General features: G+C 43.9%; 1 long non-coding RNA gene across 1 annotated transcript; it reads left to right on the top strand.

Moving 5' to 3' along the window:
• The first annotated feature begins 8,486 nt into the window (after positions 1-8,486).
• LOC147320045 (uncharacterized) lies at positions 8,487-9,719 on the top strand. The gene is made up of 3 exons (XR_015131198.1): positions 8,487-9,240; positions 9,360-9,402; positions 9,514-9,719. It is a non-coding gene; the product is annotated as an uncharacterized LOC147320045 (long non-coding RNA).
• Positions 9,720-19,120: the final 9,401 nt, after the last annotated feature.

Below are 19,120 nucleotides of genomic sequence, written 5' to 3'. Positions count from 1 at the left end.
AGTACAATTCGTGACCATGGACCTTTGCATGTTTAATGATCCCAAATGAAAGAGTGTGCTGTCCAACATGAATCCACACCTAGTCCAGGACCATCGTGGAGGAGGTATGTCCTTTCTACCTTTTGTTTTCACAAAAGAGAGGTAAGTAGGGAAGCCATGTGCTTTATTTCAAAGATGGGTCATAGGTTGGGTCTAGAGAATAAAACCTTAAATCTGCATTTGCTCTACTGACCACCAAGGTACTCGTGCCAAAAGAAGTCCACCTGTACTAAAATTCTTAAATGCAGTCATTAGTTTCAAGCCTTACTAAATACAGTGGCACAAAGGTGGTTCACTTCCTACCAGGGTATACACTCATGACGTGATGTATGTCATATGTATGGCATCTTATCTTAATGACCTTGTAGTACCATATCACCCTATTAGAGCACTTCGCTCTCGCACTGCAGGCCTACTTGTTGTTCCTACAGTATTTAAAAGTAGAATGGGAGGCAGAGCCTTCAGTTTTCAGGCCCCTCTTCTGTGGAACCAGCTTCCAGTTTGGATTCAGGAGACAGACACTATCTCTACTTTTAAGATTAGGCTTCAAACTTTCCTTTTTGCTAAAGCATATAGTTAGGGCTGGACCAGGTGACCCTGAATCCTCCCTTAGTTATGCTGCAATAGACGTAGGCTGCCGGGGATTCCCATGATGCATTGAGTTTTTCCTTTCCAGTCAACTTTCTCACTCACTATGTGTTAATAGACCTCTCTGCATTGAATCATATCTGTTATTAACCTCTGTCTCTCTTCCACAGCATGTCTTTATCCTGTCTTCCTTCTCTCAGCCCAACCAGTCGCAGCAGATGGCCCCGCCCCTCCCTGAGCCTGGTTCTGCCGGAGGTTTCTTCCTGTTAAAAGGGAGTTTTTCCTTCCCACTGTCACTAAAGTGCTTGCTCATAGGGGGTCATATGATTGTTGGGTTTTTCTCTGTATCTATGAAGCGCCTTGAGGCGACTTTTGTTGTGATTTGGCGCTATATAAATAAAATTGAATTGAATGTCCAGCTTAATGTCTCCTATTGTCATGTGTGGCTGCGTGCAGGCAGGCGTGGAGGACCCAAAGTGCAGACACACAGAGCAAAAAGGTGAACTCAAATGCAACTTTAATGGTGGATGGCAAAGAAAAAACAGAAAACTGGCTGAACTGGGAATACAGAAACTTAAACTGGCAGGCAGATGGACAGAACCCACAGCGTGGGATGAGGGAGATCACAACACCGACAAAGGAAAACACAGGGCTTAAATACACAAAGGGAGCAATCAGGGAATGGGAAAGAGGAGGGAAACACGACTGGGACAAATCAGACCTAACGAGACAAGGGAAGCAAAACCAGATACATTGACATGAGACGCGGACTTTCAAAGTAAAACAGAAAAAAATAACACAGATGCGGACATGCCAAGGGGATACAGCAGACAGGGGAGAAAGAGCAACTAAGGAACACAGAACAGAAACCAGAAGGCAGAACTCTCACAAACAAACGAAAAGACTATAAATGATAAATAAAGGCAAAATTAAAGTACAATAGTAAAGAAAACTCAAAACTCTGGGTCAACGACCAAGGTCTCCTAACACCTATGCTGAACACATAACTTGGTCAGTAGCAGATTACTTGGGTATGATGAACTTTGTAGTATAGGGCCCTGTTGTCTGGTATTAAAATGCTAAGCTGGCAAATGCTGAGCTCCAGGTTTCACAAATGATACCTTCCAAATGTGGCAAAGTGGCATCCATCCTTATGCATCTTCCTCGCGTCTCATTGTATGGAATGTCGTCGCCTATCTTTTGTTTGCCAGGTGTTTCCACTCCCTCTGATTGCCCCTCTTGTTTCTGGGTGTGATATATAAAACTTCAAATTTCTCTTTGACCTTTGTCACTGTGTGTGTTCCTTGCCTGTCTGATCTCCCTGTGTGCGTCGAGCCTTAGAGAGAGATTTGGCTTTTATTTTTGTTGGAATTTTTATTTTCTGTTTGTTTTTCCTTTGGGAGCCCCACCAAAGGCCCTTTTCCCTTACAATGCTAGTAACAGATGCCACGGTGCACAGCCAGAGATCCTATTGCCATGGTAACTTATGCTGCAAACCAGATTAGAGGTGAAAAGGTGAAATCACTTCTACTGACCAGCCAAGTCCCTGGAAAACAGTGTCACCATTCCTGGAAGATCTCTGAGACCTGGGCAGATAGGTGGGTCTAAAGTTGTTGTTGTTTTTTTAATAGTGTCTGTGTCAGGGTCTATGCTAGCAGACCATGTGGAGAGAGGAGGAGGACCCAAATGCAGACACTTGGAACAAAACTATAATTTAACACAGAGCAAGGTTAATCAGGCCCAGTTGTGTCTCCCACCTGTGTGTGATTTCCCAGTGTCCCTCTGTGTATTTATAGTGTGTGTCTGCCTGTGTTCCTCGTTGCGTCGTCTGTGTTACTCCGTGTACTCTGCATTACTCTGTGTTCGTCTCCTAGAAACTGTCTGTGAACCTCTCCGTGAATCCACTGTGTGCTCTCCCTGCTGTCCTCCTTTCGTGTTCAGGTTTGCCATTTTATAGTTTAGTTTCTCCCAGTTTAGTTTCTGTTTTGCCATCCCCTCTTTGTCATTTATAATAAACCACCATCGCATCTCAGTAAGTGCTGCATTCGAGTCCTCTTTCCCACACATCACACGACACAGAGGACAGAGACACAAAGGGAACTTAAATGGACGAGATTACACATGACAAACAGGGGAGACGACAGGATACAAAGACACTGAAACTGTCACGGTTTGCCGGGGCAAGCCGTGTGGAATATGAAATAGGACCCAAAATGCGGCAGCTCTGGTGCAGATGAGTGTTTATTTACAGGGGTGTGAGTACAAACAGCGGTGGCAACAAAACATGAAACCGGAAACCTAAACTGGGTAAACTAATAAGACAAACCAGAATGAGGATGCAGGGAGGTCCGGAGAAATACATACAGGGAGACCGAGGGGAAACAACACAGACGAACCAGCGATTACCAAGACAGAAAATACAACTTAAATACACTCAGAGAACACAGGGAGATTACACACAGGTGGGAGACACAGCTGGGAGTGATTAACATGACGAGACCAGGGAGGCAAACTGAAAACACTCACATAAGACGCAGACCTTCACAATAAAACAGGAACACACGGGGGGGAACAGGGTAAACACCAATTAGAGAACAGAACCAAAATCGCGAAGAGAAAACACAAAACGCTGGGTCAAAAGGACCCAGGATCATGACAGTACCCCCCCTCAAAGGCTGGCCCCAGACAGCCCAACAAGAAACAAAACAGCCAGAAAAAACAGAAAACAACCCGACCAGGGCGGGCGGCGGGGGCCCAGGAAGGAGGGCTCGAAGCAAAACAAAACCGGAGCACCGGAAGGCCAAAAGACAAAAACAAAAAACGAGTCCAAAACCAAAAGAAACGAAGCACACCAGAACACAGGAAAAAACAGAGTCCAAAACAGAAGAGTTCAGGGGGCCGACAGCACAGGAGTCCAAAACAGTTCAGGGGGCCGGCCAGGGGGCCGACAGCACAGGAGTCCAAAACAGTTCAGGGGGCCGGCCAGGGGGCCGACAGCACAGGAGTCCAAAACAGTTCAGGGGGCCGGCCAGGGGGCAGACAGCACAGGAGTCCAAACAGTTCAGGGGGCCGACAGCACAGGAGTCCAAAACAGTTCAGGGGGCCGGCCAGGGGGCCGACAGCACAGGAGTCCAAACAGTTCAGGGGGCCGACCATGCGGACGGCAACGGCGGCGACGTGGACACAGTTCGGGGGACCGACCGTGCGGACGGCAACGGCGGCGATGTGGACACAGTTCGGGGGGCCAACCGTGCGGACGGCAATGGCGGCCACTCAGGCGATGGCGGTCCGGGGGCCGGCCGTGCGGAAGGCAACGGCGGCCACTCAGGCGATGGCGGTCCGGGGGCCGGCCGTGCGGAAGGCAACGGCGGCCACTCAGGCGAGGCTGCAGAGGCTGGACTAGGCGAAGCACAGGCTGAAGCCGGACTAGGCGAAACATACAAAGCGCGAGGGAGACTGATACAAAGGGGACTTGACAGACTCACACACTGAAGACACACCATAACCAACATAGTGGGGAAGACACAGACGCGGGACGAACCTAGACAGACGAGAACTAAATAGGGAAGCAGAACTCACTATCAACAGAACTGAAGTCTAAACTATACAAACAAGAACATCATAACACCAGCCCATGACAGTGTGAAGTTAGTGAAATTGACAATAATGTTGTTGTTCTATGAGCAATAATATATAAATTAGGATACTTATTTGCACTTGGTGCAAATGAGGTAATTTTCTGTCATTCCACTTTCTGTTTTTTCTACGGAAGTTTGACGGACTTTTCTGTAAATGATAATGATAAAACATAAAATTCTGTAGATTTACAGTATATTTTCTGTATCATGAACTGATATTTTCCATTAATAGAAAAATGTAAATTTCTGTTTATATTACTATTTCCAAGCACTTCTTTTCACTGTAACTCATTAAATAAAGTTCTTTATATCCTTAAACGTACATTTCTATGCAACTACAACGTAGTACACCCTGTGCTCAAAAAATTCATAAATTAAAACTTTTTAAATTAATCTGTGCTTAGTACACAACAACATACAATTAATGTTAAATATTCTTTTATTCTCCTCAACTCAAAAACTATTCTAAAATATAACGACAGCATCCATCTCGTCATAAACAACTAAACAGCTGATACATGAACAAAGTAACTCACAAGCTTTCAAATTTGAGCATTTTTATTTTCCTTGAAATCTGTTTGCCCTCATGTAAATATGTTTACATTCCAAGTGTTTTCTTCAAGCAGGACACCTGACAAACAAAAAATGTAATATTTAACGATATGTTCACATTTAATAATATCCAGAGTTTGGTTTACATCCATGTCTGTCCACTTATGATACAGTATACACATGTAGTCAGTTATAGCCACTCACCTTTGATGACTGAATACATTCACCTCATTAATGAAGTGAATGTAATTCACATTGTTTTGAACGTTTGTCTGAACTCTTTGGGGTCTTTACCTTGCAATATAACATACTTTGAGTCAAAAAAGTTTGACTGTTTAAGTGGTGCTAAAACTGAACAGATCTAAAGAAGGTGTTCCTGAAATTTGGGTTTATTAGAACAGGAAGGATGGATGACCCAAAGGACTTTTCCCCATATAATAACTAAAACACAAAATAGATTAGACAGATTACTGTTCCAAACTTAAAGATAAAAGTGCATTTACCGGACTTGTTTTGTCAGCTCTTGCTTTTCAAAGACAGTGAGGAGCAAAGTACAATAGAAGTGCTTTTTCTGATGAAGAGTTAAACTGTAAACAGCAGCGTGGTGAATAAGGATCTGTGTCCACGAATCCTCAACAGCAGAGATGGGCAGTAACGCGTAATCTGATTACTTTTTCAGGTAGCGAGTAAAGTAAGGGATTACTATTGCGAAAACGGTAATTAGATTACCGTTACTTTCCCGTAGTAACACTGCGTTACTGCGTTACTAAAACCGTGATTTTTTTGCAAGAATGTCTCATGACAGTGACGTAAGCGAGTGCGACGTTCGTGACAACAGCTGTGTGCAGATCAACAATGGATCATATATCGAGTGCGGGAGAGAGTACAAGCGTGCAGCGTTTAAAGCGTGGAAGTACTGACATTACTTTGAGTTTGATTCCATAAAAAGTGACAAAAACATTAGTGTCCGCTGTGCGTGGGAAGAAAACTTCTTTTTACAGCGAAAAAAACCCCTAAACTTCCAAGCAAGCACCGAGTGCGCAACGACGTAATGGGAAACTCACAGAGAAACTCGCGGATTCTTCCACTGACCGCTGCGGCACACCTGCACCAGGGTAAACCTCCGCCTACCGCAGTCCTGCTTTACAGGTGAAAATAGAGCAACAGGACCACTGAGTCTTTGATGTTATTTATTTTCTGCTGTGTTTTACTTGCATCTATTTGAAAGACTGAGTGTAAACACACAAAAAAAATTTTATTTTATGTGCTGAAATGTGCAGAAAATAAGTTTAAATGTTAAACAAATTTCTTCCCGTCAGAGAATGTTGCATATAATAAAATTTTTGCTTGATGCATAAAGTTAAAAGATTAAAACTAATAAAACAAGTTTTAAAAAGATAATTTTCCATCTGATTACATTTTGTATGATGGATTATGCAGAAAAAGTAGAATTGGGCTGAAAGATCTATCGCTTTATCACCTCTTCAGGTTGTAAATCGTGTTTTTAAAAAGTAACTAAGTAATTAATTACTTTTGAAAATAAGTAATCAGTAAAGTAACGGGATTACTTTTTTGGGGGAGTAATCGGTAATTAGTTACTGATTACTTTTTTCAAGTAACTTAACCAACACTGCTCAACAGTGACAACACTTAAACATCATAGTTTCAAAATCCTTAATGCACACCTTTTTCTCCACTGTGTTCAAATGCTCTTAACTGTTTAAGTAGAGGAAAAAGTCATATTTCAGACATATTTCACGGCCATTAAACGTTAAACATGGCTCTCAAAACGAGGTCATGGTTACTTCTGGAGCAAAAACCTCTGCTTGTGCGCACATAACCTAAATTGCATCAAATAAGACAATAATAAGACAAATGACTACAAAGTGACACCAGAGGCTGGAGAGGAGCAAGCATAAAGTGACACGTTGTGTGCACACACTTTCTCTTGGTACCACTCTTCACATACCAGTGTGTCAAAGTCCTGAATGCAGCCTGCATGCTAGTCCATCAAGTTCCATCTGAGCTTTAAATAAAATACACTCAGCTTTTCCTTGGATTTTCAGAGTTGCTCAGTTCATACAGGAACTGCAGCAGTCGGGGTTAATGTGTCGCTGTGTTGCTCCTCCATCTCAGCCATTGAGACTAGTCGCAATTTATTCTGAGGAAAACAAGAGACACAAAAAGATATTTTAAAAAGTTTATATTTTTATTCATTTTTTTTTAACCTTGAACATAAACAACAACAAAAAACAAAGGATTATGGCTGTGCGATATGACAATATATATCGAATGACGATATAAAATGTGTATTGTTTCATATTATACACTATCGTTTGTTTCGTGATGTTGCAAAATAAACTGTTTACGGCAATATTTTTTCATGGTTTTGATGGTCACTGTAGTGGCTATATTAATTTCTTAAACTTCTATCTATCTCTTATACTTAAAATAACCACGCTATGGATGAACAAGCGACTGTTTCATACTTTTGTTACCAACAATGACGGTAAAACCATCGTGTGGCTCCGCCGTCCGCTTGTTCATTTTTCACATAAACCTTTCACAAGAAAGCTCAAGATCCTGCTGAGACTTTTCAAAGTAAACTGAAATGATATACATTATTCTCAAACTTCAAATTTCAGAATATGCATCAAACAAATGACCTCAAATTAAAACATGAAGTAACTATAAATTGGCGCTTATAGTCACCATGCGCATGAAGGCACAGAGAATACCAGCATGGCCAGCGAGGATGAGGCAGAACCAGGTAGCTCCAAACAGAAGAACCAGTCAAAACAAGTCGAGTTATTGCTAAACGAGGGGCTACTACCTCTGTAGCATGGACATGGTTTGGTTATGAAAAGCCTGCCATCCATGGATTCTGTCAGTGTTTTGATCTGTTCACCATCAACATTGCGTGCAGCAGCAACCACAGCCTCCCAGACACTGTTCAGAGAGGTGTACTGTTTTCCCTCCTTGTAAATCTCACATTTGATGATGGACCACAGGTTCTCAATGGGGTTCAGATCAGGTGAACAAGGTGGCCATGTCATTAGTTTTTCTTCTTTTATACCCTTTCTTGCCAGCCATGCTGTGGAGTACTTGGACGCGTGTGATGGAGCATTGTCCTGCATGAAAATCATGTTTTTCTTGAAGGATGCAGACTTCTTCCTGTACCACTGCTTGAAGAAGGTGTCTTCCAGAAACTGGCAGTAGGACTGGGAGTTGAGCTTGACTCCATCCTCAACCCGAAAAGGCCCCACAAGCTCATCTTTGATGATACCAGCCCAAACCAGTACTCCACCTCCACCTTGCTGGCGTCTGAGTGGGACTGGAGCTCTCTGCCCTTTACCAATCCAGCCACGGGCCCATCCATCTGGCCCATCAAGACTCACTCTCATTTCATCAGTCCATAAAACCTTAGAAAAACCAGTCTTGAGATATTTCTTGGCCCAGTCTTGACGTTTCAGCTTGTGTGTCTTGTTCAGTGGTGGTCGTCTTTCAGCCTTTCTTACCTTGGCCATGTCTCTGAGTATTGCACACCTTGTGCTTTTGGGCACTCCAGTGATGTTGCAGCTCTGAAATATGGCCAAACTGGTGGCAAGTGGCATCTTGGCAGCTGCACGCTTGACTTTTCTCAGTTCATGGGCAGTTATTTTGCGCCTTGGTTTTTCCACACGCTTCTTGCGACCCTGTTGACTATTTTGAATGAAATGCTTGATTGTTCGATGATCACGCTTCAGAAGCTTTGCAATTTTGAGACTGCTGCATCCCTCTGCAAGATATCTCACTATTTTTGACTTTTCTGAGCCTGTCAAGTCCTTCTTTTGACCCATTTTGCCAAAGGAAAGGACGTTGCCTAATAATTATGCACACCTGATATAGGGTGTTGATGTCATTAGACCACACCCCTTCTCATTACAGAGATGCACATCACCTAATATGCTTAATTGGTAGTAGGCTTTCGAGCCTATACAGCTTGGAGTAAGACAACATGCATGAAGAAGATGATGTGGACAAAATACTCATTTGCCTAATAATTCTGCACTCCCTGTACATTAAGAAGCCCCCAAATGCCTTCATGCTGTACCTTAAAGAGCAGAGGCCAAAGGTGAAAGCAGAACTAAGTATTAGTGACAGTGCAGCTGTGGGAGAGAGAGTAAGTGTAACTCTGAATATATTTATGCATCTGTTAATGCTCTATCATCTTGTTTGTGCATGTGCACCAGCTGTCCTGTAGTTATGTGTAGTAGCAGTGTGGCTGTGTATTTATACGAGCTGACAGTGTGTTCTTGTGATCTTCTATCCACAGTGGAGGTCGCTCTCAAAGAAGGAGCAGAAAAAATATTTTGACGAGGCGGAAACACAAAGATGTCATCACGCCACAGAACATCCGAATTGGTCAACCAAAGAGAACTATGTATGTCCAAAGTGCCAACATACAGTTCATCCATGTGCCTTTCACTGCACTGAATGATGAAACAGTCACTGCAGAGAGTTTGTATCAGCTCAGGAAAATTCTGATGTGTTTGTTTTTAGGGCAAAAAGAGGAAGAGGGTCAGAGATCGTAACTGCACCAAAGGTGAGAGAATATTCCGGGGAATCGTTTTCATGTCAAATGTGATGAAAAAAGTCAAAAATCTATTAGAAAAAAAACCCGTTGTGTTTTTGTTTGTGTCTTCTGAACCTGAAGAGGACGCTCAGCAGGCCAAAACACGTTGTGTGAGGCCAGGTCAAGCAGAGCCGTCTTCTTCAGCTATAAAGGAACCACATCAGCTGGATAGAGTCTGGGTGTGCCAGCCACAGACACGTGTTAACACCCTAACCATTCAGGACACAGTACTGGTGCAAATGCCAAACACACTGAACCCAGTCAGTGTGCCTGTGTGCAATGTGCCATGTGCCACAACTTTATTAGTCCCTCCTGTAATAAAGTGAATTATTATTTGCAAGATGATTTGTTCCACAATGGATTGTGTTGCTGCACAGACATTTTAGAGTGGAACACAAGTAAGTCAGGGTTGGGCCAGATCGTTAGGCTGTATGTTATTGTTGTACGTGGCAGAAAATGTTGTTAGGAAGACACTGATTTAACTCCACAGTAATTGGAAAGGCTTAAGTTTGCAGTGCTGTTGAACTGTTGAAGTAAGATGTTTTCTTCAAGGCACTTACACCAGTCACCCAATAACAATGAAACCATGGACGGGTGACATTTCTAAAATTGATAAACTTGTTCAAATACAATGTTAAAATGCTGGAACATAACAACTGAGCTCATAGCATTGAGACAGGGTCCAAACATAAAAGTTATAAACTGATCCCCATGTCACTGAGTGAAATAAGGGTTTGATCCCCTACAACCCAACAAGAATACTGGCTGCCACAGATGTGTTTTGTGCCCATGTGGCACATAGACTGCAATCGATCAATCATGAAGCACTGATTTTATCCACAGAATCAGTTTCTTCCATTCTAACCTTTCCACCATCATGGGCAAGACCAAAGAGCTGCTGGTAGAGCTGCTGCAAAAACCCACGGAGCTCAGCAGCCAGCAACAAATTCTGGATCCTTTGCTTTTAGTTAGCAATTAGCATTAGCAGCACATCCTGCGTCCGATGTGAAAGGACTTTTATGCTGCGCACTGTGACTCACAGCAATGGTCCCGGGTCAGCCCTGACCATTGTTAAACTAATCCTAAAGTAATAATGGTATTTCTAACCACTGATATACCACAACTTTATCCTTTCAACAGCTGCTGAAAATAAGGGGACCTAACTGCTATCGGATAAAAAGTGCCCCAATCCAATCAGAGAACAGGTGGGTTTGGCTGTCGGAGGGGCACTTTTTTGAACTGCAGGTCCTTGAAGGGTAATCTCTATATAAATATCTGGGCCATCTCTATACAAATCTTTTTTACACATACAAATCTTTTTTACGCACGCACAAATCTTTTTTACACATACAAATCTTTATTACAAGTACAAAACCGATTTACAAGTACAAAATATTTATGACCACATTTTGAGCCCATAGTTAAAATGATCATGAGAAAGGTGGAGGAATTTTACAAAATTACACAGGAGGAGCTTGTTAATGATCTGAAGGCACCTGAGACCACAGTCACCAGAAACACCACTGGTAACACACTACGCTGTATTGAAATCTTACAACACTTGTTTAAGTGCTTTCACAGTCAAGCTGAAAAGGGTAAACACTAACTAGCCCACTGGCTGGGCTGAATGTGCTTTACAGGTCTGCTGCTCTGCCCAGGTCTAGTGTATATGACAGTTAAATCTCCCACGAGGCCTTTTTTGTACCTGTGAGGTGAATCTATTAAGTCACTGTGACTTTCACCTGCTTGCCATCACCAGTGTGTGAATGTGTGTGTGAATGGGTGGATGACTGGATGTGTAAAGCGCTTTGGGGTCCTTAGGGACTAGTAAAGCGCTATACAAATACAGGCCAGTTACCGATTACCATTCACCTACACTAGTGATGGGATTTCCGGCTCTTTTTAGAGAACTGGCTCTTTCGGTTCGGCTCACTAAAAAGAGCCGGCTCTTTCGGCTCTGAACCGGCTCTTCAGGTTGTTTTGTTGCTTTAATTAATTAATTAATTATTAACAATAATATAAAATTATGCACTAAAGGAATTACTAATGTAAAAAAAAAAAAAAAGTGGTTTTATTTATCCATCCATCCGCTTATCCTTTTCAGGGTCGCTGGAGCCTATCCCAGCTGTCATAGGGCGAAAGGTGGGGTACAACCTGGACAGGTCGCCAGTCTGTCGCAGGGCTAACACATAGGGACAGACAACCATTCGCACTCACATTCATTCGCACATTCACACCTAGTGACAATTTGAATTATCCAATTAACCTATCCCCACAAGCTGCAAGTCTTTGGACGGTGGGAGGAAGCCGGAGTACCCGGAGAGAACCCACGCAAACACGGGGAGAACATGCAAACTCCACACAGAAAGACCCCGGCCTGATGGTGGAATTGAACTCAGGACCTTCTTGCTGTGTGGCAACAGTGCTAACCACCGTGCCACCGTGCTGCCTGGTTTTATTTATATATGTTTATATATAAATATATGTGGTGGCACCTAGAGACAAAGCACGTACAAACTCCAAAACACTTTTCTAGCATGAACTGAACTTCCAAAACAGAGCTACCTAGATCACTTAAATTACACAATTGAAAGCATGAAAGCATATGTGTATTGTTTGTGTATTTATACACAAGCATTCATATATAGTCAAATAATAAAAATGTAAAAATAATAATAAAAAATGTTCATTTACCTGTTACTACCACACACCAAATCCGGTCGTTGGTACTTGGTGGCTTGTGTAGCCACTAGGTAACAAAAGTTCAACACTGCGCCTAGCATCCTGGAGCACTTCTGTTGTCTTTTGTACGTGTTTTGAGTTTTTATGTGCTTCTGAGTTTTTACGTGTTTTGGAGTTTGTACGTGCTTCGCAGTTTGTACGTGTTTTTACGTGTTTTGGAGTTTTTACGTGTTTTGGAGTTTGTACGTGCTTCGCAGTTTGTACGTGTTTTTACGTGTTTTGGAGTTTTTACGTGTTTTGGAGTTTGTACGTGCTTCGGAGTTTGTACGTGTTTTTACGTGTTTTGGAGTTTTTACATGTTTCGGAGTTTGTACGTGCTTCAGAGTTCGTATGTGATTTGAAGTTTGTACGTGCTTTGTCTGTAGGGGCCACCGTAAATATACTTTTATTTATTCACTCCACATAAAATGTAATAAATAAATCATATAATACAAAAACCAACTAGTCACATTTCAACTTTTAACTATTTAAATTTTCAGCTTTTTCCTTTCACAAATTTAAACTGAAACAACACAAAACACTGCAAACCACAACACAATTAAATATAAATTATAATATGAAAACAAAAAAAACATGCACATTCTCTGTCATATGGACCTGCATGAATTAACTTTCTGAATCCTTTATCATCCGCAACTGAAGATAGTTGTGGATGATTACTATACGTTGTTGTCCCTGCCTCTCTTTCTCTCCCTCCCGCTCTGTTCCTGTGATACTGAGTGTAACTACCGCCCCTCCCCCCTCTGCCCAGCGTAAAGCACAAGGCTCACGTGCAGAGTGAAGCGGAAGAAAAGTGCGAGAGAGAGGGTGAGAGAAAGAAAAAGGCTGTATCCCAATTCAGGGTCTGCAGCCTTAAAGTACGCAGCCTTAACGATCCACAAGGGCCGTGTAATCAAAGACAGCTAAGGCCGGAAGTGCGAGGCTTGTGAAATGGGACGTCTATCCTCTGCCCAGGTTGCCTAGCAACCATGATACTAACAGCTGGAAACTTTTCAGCATTGTTTGACAGAAATGAAGGAGAAACTCTTTTGTTCATTTGTTTGTTTGTTTCTACATGAGCTTTGATCATTCTCTGCAAGATTAAGCTCAGCTATTGAACGCCGTATATTTTAAAGTAAAGGCTTTTAAACCAAGTTAGTACAAACGTCACTAATGTCACATAACTTTGCCGGCATGTGGCCAACAGTAATGTTTTAATGTTCTTCATTATTAAACATTTGCACATAAATAAGTGACATAATATTCAGCACTTACTTAAAGTTTACTCTTCGGGCGCCCCTCATCTGCCGTTTTTTTCTGCAAATTTATCCACACCCACCGCTGCGCTATGCATCCTGGGATATGTTGGGCCACGAAGTCTACACCACCACATCCTTAAAATTCAGGGAAATGAAGGACGCATTTGAGGGCCGCATTTCGAGCAGCCTTCGAATTGGGACAGCCTTCGTCGTGTCGCTGTGATGTAATCGGCCTTAAAATGCGGCCTTTAAGGCTGCAGATCCTGAATTGGGATACAGCCAAAGAAAAACCCACGGCTGGCGATAAGGAGCCGGCTCGCGTCGTTCACGTCAAAGAGCCGGCTCTAAGAGCCATTTCGTTCGCGACCGACCCATCACTAACCTACACCATACCTACAGTTTGTTAGTATGGTCACAACAAGTGAGAACAAAGACTACAAAGAAAACAAACTGGAAGTGTGGGTTGGGGTCTTGTATCAACAATTATGGCATTAAAAGTAATCAAGAATAGTATTCCAAAGTAAGGGCAACTTTGGAGTTCATCATTCTTTTATATCCTATTAATGTGTAGATTTGTGCATAATTACAGCTCATACTACCCTCTTCTCCCTTTGAGAGGTTGCTATTCTCATCACCTGACCAAAAAAACCTCTGAGTCATTCCTCCGTCTTCTGACAAGCTGGATTACCAGCCCTGATTACTTTCATACTTACTCAGTTACTACTTTAAAAACACCTTTGTGCTGATTCAAAAATTCTTTCCTGTCCACATTTCCTCCTGAAATTATTATTCGGAGAATTAACACTGGTGTTATTCACTCTCAGTCTGGTGGCAGATGAAGAAGTAGCTTGAAATGGGTAACAATTGGCCAGTCACAGTTGGAGGCTGTGTCGATGCTTTGTTGGATTTCTAGAATGGCACAGGGAAGTAGGAACACAATTACTGCAGTATTAACACATCTCCAGGACGAATTAGGAAACAAGATCAACCACCACACACTTCTTTTTTTTTTTTTTTTTTTTTTTTTTTTTTTTTTAAATGACATCAGAAACAGCAGTATGCAACATTACGTGATGGCAGAGCTTCAGTTCATCCTTTGTCATTTTTTTTTTTTTTTTTTTTTAATAAATAGGACAGGGGGAATGAATGAGAGAGAGAGGGGGAGAGAAAGAAAGAAAACCCAAGGGGAGAAGAGACGGTGAGAAGGGGGGGGAAGAGAGACAAAAAAAAAAAACTCCTGGGTCACCTGTATGGAGAAAAAACAAACAAACAAACAAACAAACAAACAGAGGAGACAGCAAACAACAAAGAGCAACATAATAATAGAGAAAACAAAGCACCATCACAATAAACTAGCTAGTCATAGATATCAGTATTTACTAAGTAATAAACGATATTGTGCAGCACGCAAGATAGACAGCGCACAGTGTGCTTTGAGGCAGCAGCCAAGAAAGCTTTAGTCCGCGTCTGTGAATACCCATGTGTGCATACCTGTGTGGATCAGCATGCTTGTATTCCAAAGGTTTCTCCATGTAATGATCTGCTAGGGAGTGTGGGGGGGCCACAGCCCCGTCCTCCAGGGTGTGAAGCGGGTATGGAGGAGATCAAAACTCCAGACATCCAGAGGCCCCCAGAACACAAGAGACCATGGAAGACCAACAGAGGGGCAGCCGCGCCACTGTTCCAGTAAGAGCTGAGGAGAGTCCCAGATGAGGGCTCACTCAGCAGCCGCGGAGCAGAAGCCAGGGGGGGTTGCAGTGACGCGCCCGTGAGCTCCGCCGGCCCCCAGCTGCGCCTGAGTGACCGAGCCCTAGGCCGAGAGGCCGGGGGCACCCCACCTCCAAAGGGGCCCGAGCGAGCCCCAGGCCCCAGGCCCCGACAAGCGGCCGCCAAGGAGTGAGCCGGTGTGTACCCGGACGCCCACCCCCAGACACAAAGAACCACCAACACACCGACACCTGAGGGAGTCCGCCACCGGCAGGGGAAGTGGTGGTGGGTGGAGATAGGCCTCCAAACCTTGGAGGGCCTGAGGTGTCCCCAGAGAGGTGGCGTCTGATACCCAACCTGACATATAGACACAGACATACAGGCACACACAGACACAAACATCCATTCCCACCCTCATGCTCTCATATACACTTACTCCACACTCAACCAACGTGGAGACAGACATAAAGAGACGCTGTACACACAATCACACTCCCCAAGCGTACTCTACAAACCGGGTCTAGGTACCCTTGCCCCTGGAGGGGGGAATTGCACCCAGACCCAGGTGGTGTTACCCTTTTCCCTGCGGTGGGGAGAGGCAGACCACCCCGACTCCGCAGCAGCAGGGAGGCCCCACACCCCAGACCGCAGTCGGACGGCCAACTCCTCCTACTAGCCCCCCCGCTCCAGCAGGCCGCAGAGAATGGGGGTGGGAGAAGACTCCAAACCTCCCTCCACCCGCTCATTGTAGTGTTGATGCATATGTGTTCTAAGGTGCAATTAAAACCCAGGAGGGCATGGAGCTACCTGCCAAGGAGCAGCAGGTAAGCGCATGGTCCCTCCTGCTAGCCCTCAATGACTAAGTGTATTTAAAATTGAGAGGTGGGCAACGACGTCAGGGGTGAGGTATACACCCTGATGGTGATTTGGACTCCGTGATTGTGCCCACCCCCAAGATCCTATATGTATGTGTAATGAGAGTGTGAATAATGTGAATGTCTAAGTTGTGGGATAAAATTGAGGCAGAGGCAGCCAGAAGGGGACAGGGGGGGGGGGGGGGGGGGGGGTAGCCTCCTCTGCACCCTGGTGACATACCCCCACTCCAAGGCCCTGCATGTGTGGGTGGTTGTGGAGGAGCGGGAAGAGGGAGGCAGCTGGAGATGGGGAGGGAAGGAAGGGAGGGGCAGGTAACCCCTCCCTGGGGCCAGCTCCCCCGCTGACCCCAGTAGGCACTCCCACCCTCCGCGACCCGCCAGGGAAGGGGGGCCCAGGCCCATCAGACCCAGTGCAGTAGCGCCCCCCGGCTCCACAGAGCCCTGGACAGTCCACCCAACCCCACCCCAGAGAAAACTGCACCCACCCCACCAACCACACATCTTCCAGACTACATAAGACGGTAAACGCCCAGGCTGAGATCTTCCTCCACCTCTCCTGTATCTCCCCCTCCTGCAGAGAGTTCCTGAGAGAAGAAAGCTCCTGCCAGATGTGACCATCCCCCCCACCAGTTGAAGAGCCCCCCAGGCGGCTCGATGCACCGGCGGCACCCTGCTCCAGGGCCGGGCCCCCATGCACCCACCCGCCCACAACCCCGGCAACACACCAACCAGGACCCGAGCCCCCGAGGCCCGGCCCGGGCCCCCGCCCAGAGACGGAGCACCCCCAGAACCTCACGCCCATCCCGGACCCACCCAGGGGCAGCCAGGTTGCCAGGTCAGTAACCCACGTCCGTCAGCACAGACCCTCCCCTAGCCCCGCTGCACGCAGCCGTTGAGGAAACAGTCACCTGAGAGCCAACAGAGCCCTCAACCGGACGTGACCGCTACCCCGGGTTGAGCCCCCCAAGGAAGATGCCTCCGGGGAACCCCCCGACGCCCTAAGCCTGTCCCTACCCCCTCACCAATCACAACAGTGAAGGCGGGACCAAACTATGACCCCCCACCCCCACTAGGTGATGGAGCTGATAAAAGGGGCCCAGAGCAATTGATCTGATGTGGTGGCAGAGGCTGTGTCAAGACTAATGTAATCTAATAGATAATTTCTATATTGGTTAGAATTAAGATTATTTTTATTTTTCCAGTTCATGAGGACTGTTTTCTTGGCTATGCATAGGGCAGTGAAGATCATATGGGCTATATTCTTTTCTGAAGTGACATTATCTAAGCTGCCCAACAAACACACTAAGGGGGAGGTTGGAATGTTACATTTCAGACATTTTGATAAGTCTTCACATATCTCGCGCCAAAACTTTTGCACTGGTGGACAGAACCAAAGAGCGTGGATGTAATTGTCTGGTGTATTGCCTTGACAGTGTGAGCAGTTGTTGGAAGATGTAAAGCCCATCTTGAACATCCGATGACCTGTATAGTGCACTCTATGAAGTATTTTGTATTGTATTAATTGCAGACTGGGATTTTTAATTAATTTAAAAGTTTTTAAGCAAATCTGAGACCAGAAGTTTTGGTCTAGGTTGACTGATAAATCTGCTTCCCACTTTGCAGTAGGAAGGGATATTGATTCATCTAATTTAGAAAGTGTTCTGTATATTTTAGATAATAATTTGGGGGATTTAAGAGTAAGAAAATGTGCCGCACTTAGTGGTGTTTGTAATTCAACTTGACTGAGGTTAAATTTCTTTTTTACTATGGATTTAATTTGTTGATATTCTAAAAACCTTGTCTTGTTGATCCCATATTGTTCAACTAGTCTGTCAAATGGAATTAATTCTGTTCCCTCTAATATATGTTCTAAGTATTTAATTCCTTTACAACTCCATTCTGGGAAATTAATCATATTATTGTTTTGTAATATGTCAGGGTTATTCCAGATAGGTGTACGTTTGCATGGGATTAATGAAGACTCCGTTATTTTTAGAAACTCCCACCATGCTGTTAGAGAAAAGCTGATGTTGATACTTTTAAAGCATTCATGTCTTTTGATGTTTGAGCTAATAAATGGTAGGTCTGAAATCTCTAGATCCTTACATAGTGCCTGTTCAACATCTAGCCAGGGCTCAACTAAGAAGGTATGTTTTAACCATTCTGAGATGAACTGAAGCCTGTTGGCTAAGAAGTATTGGTGAAAATTAGGCAGATCTAATCCTCCTCTATCCTTGGTTCTTTGTAGCGTTTTTAAGCTAATACGCGGGGGTTTATCTTTCCAAAGGAATTTGGAAATATATGAATCCAGAGATCTGAACCAATCTTGTGATGGTTTGTTAGGGATCATCAAAAATAAGTAATTTATTTTTGGCAAGATCATCATTTTTATAGTGGCGACCCTTCCCATGAGTGATATGGGTAAAGATTTCCATCTAGTCAGATCGCCTTCTACTTTCTTTAGAAGTGGGATGTGGTTTAGTTTAGTTAAGTCTGAAAGCTTAGGAGAGATATTAATACCTAAATATTTAATATTTCCGGATTGCAGTGGGGCAGAGGAAGAATTATGGAAGGAGCAGTTAATGGGGAGAACTGTAGATTTTGGCCAGTTAATTGAATAATCTGAAACTCTTGAAAACCAGTTTATTAAAGTAATTACCTCAGAGAGGTTGGTTTGTGTGTTTTGCAGAAAAAGCAACACATCATCCGCATAGAGACTGATTTTATGTTCTATGTTCTTACATTTTATGCCCTTAATTGTTGTAGCCTGTCTAAATGCTGCTGCTAGAGGTTCGATAAAAATTGCAAAAAGTGAGGGGGAGAGTGGGCATCCCTGTCTGGTGCCCCTCAGGAGACAGAAGCTGGAGGATGTCTGGTCATTTGTTCTGATACGAGCCGTTGGGGAATTGTATAATATTCTTATCCAGTTTATGAAAGAGTTTCCAAAACCAAATTTGTGTAAAGTTGCGAATAAAAATTTCCAGTTAACTCTGTCAAATGCTTTTTCTGCATCTAGAGATAATATTATGGTTTCGATGTTTTTATCGTATGAGTAGTCTATTAAATTAAGTAATCTACGAGTGTTTGTTGAGGAGTGCCGACCTTTTATGAAACCAGTTTGGTCAG

This window comes from Aulonocara sp. 'chitande type north' Nkhata Bay, linkage group LG10, assembly GCF_057382095.1.
Source record: "Aulonocara sp. 'chitande type north' Nkhata Bay isolate Kocher_YH1m ecotype deep benthic linkage group LG10, A_spYH_male_GT1.1, whole genome shotgun sequence".
Lineage (NCBI taxonomy): Eukaryota > Metazoa > Chordata > Actinopteri > Cichliformes > Cichlidae > Aulonocara > Aulonocara sp. 'chitande type north' Nkhata Bay.
Note: the sequence above shows the minus strand (reverse complement) of the source record. Positions and strands in the feature narration are given on the sequence as shown.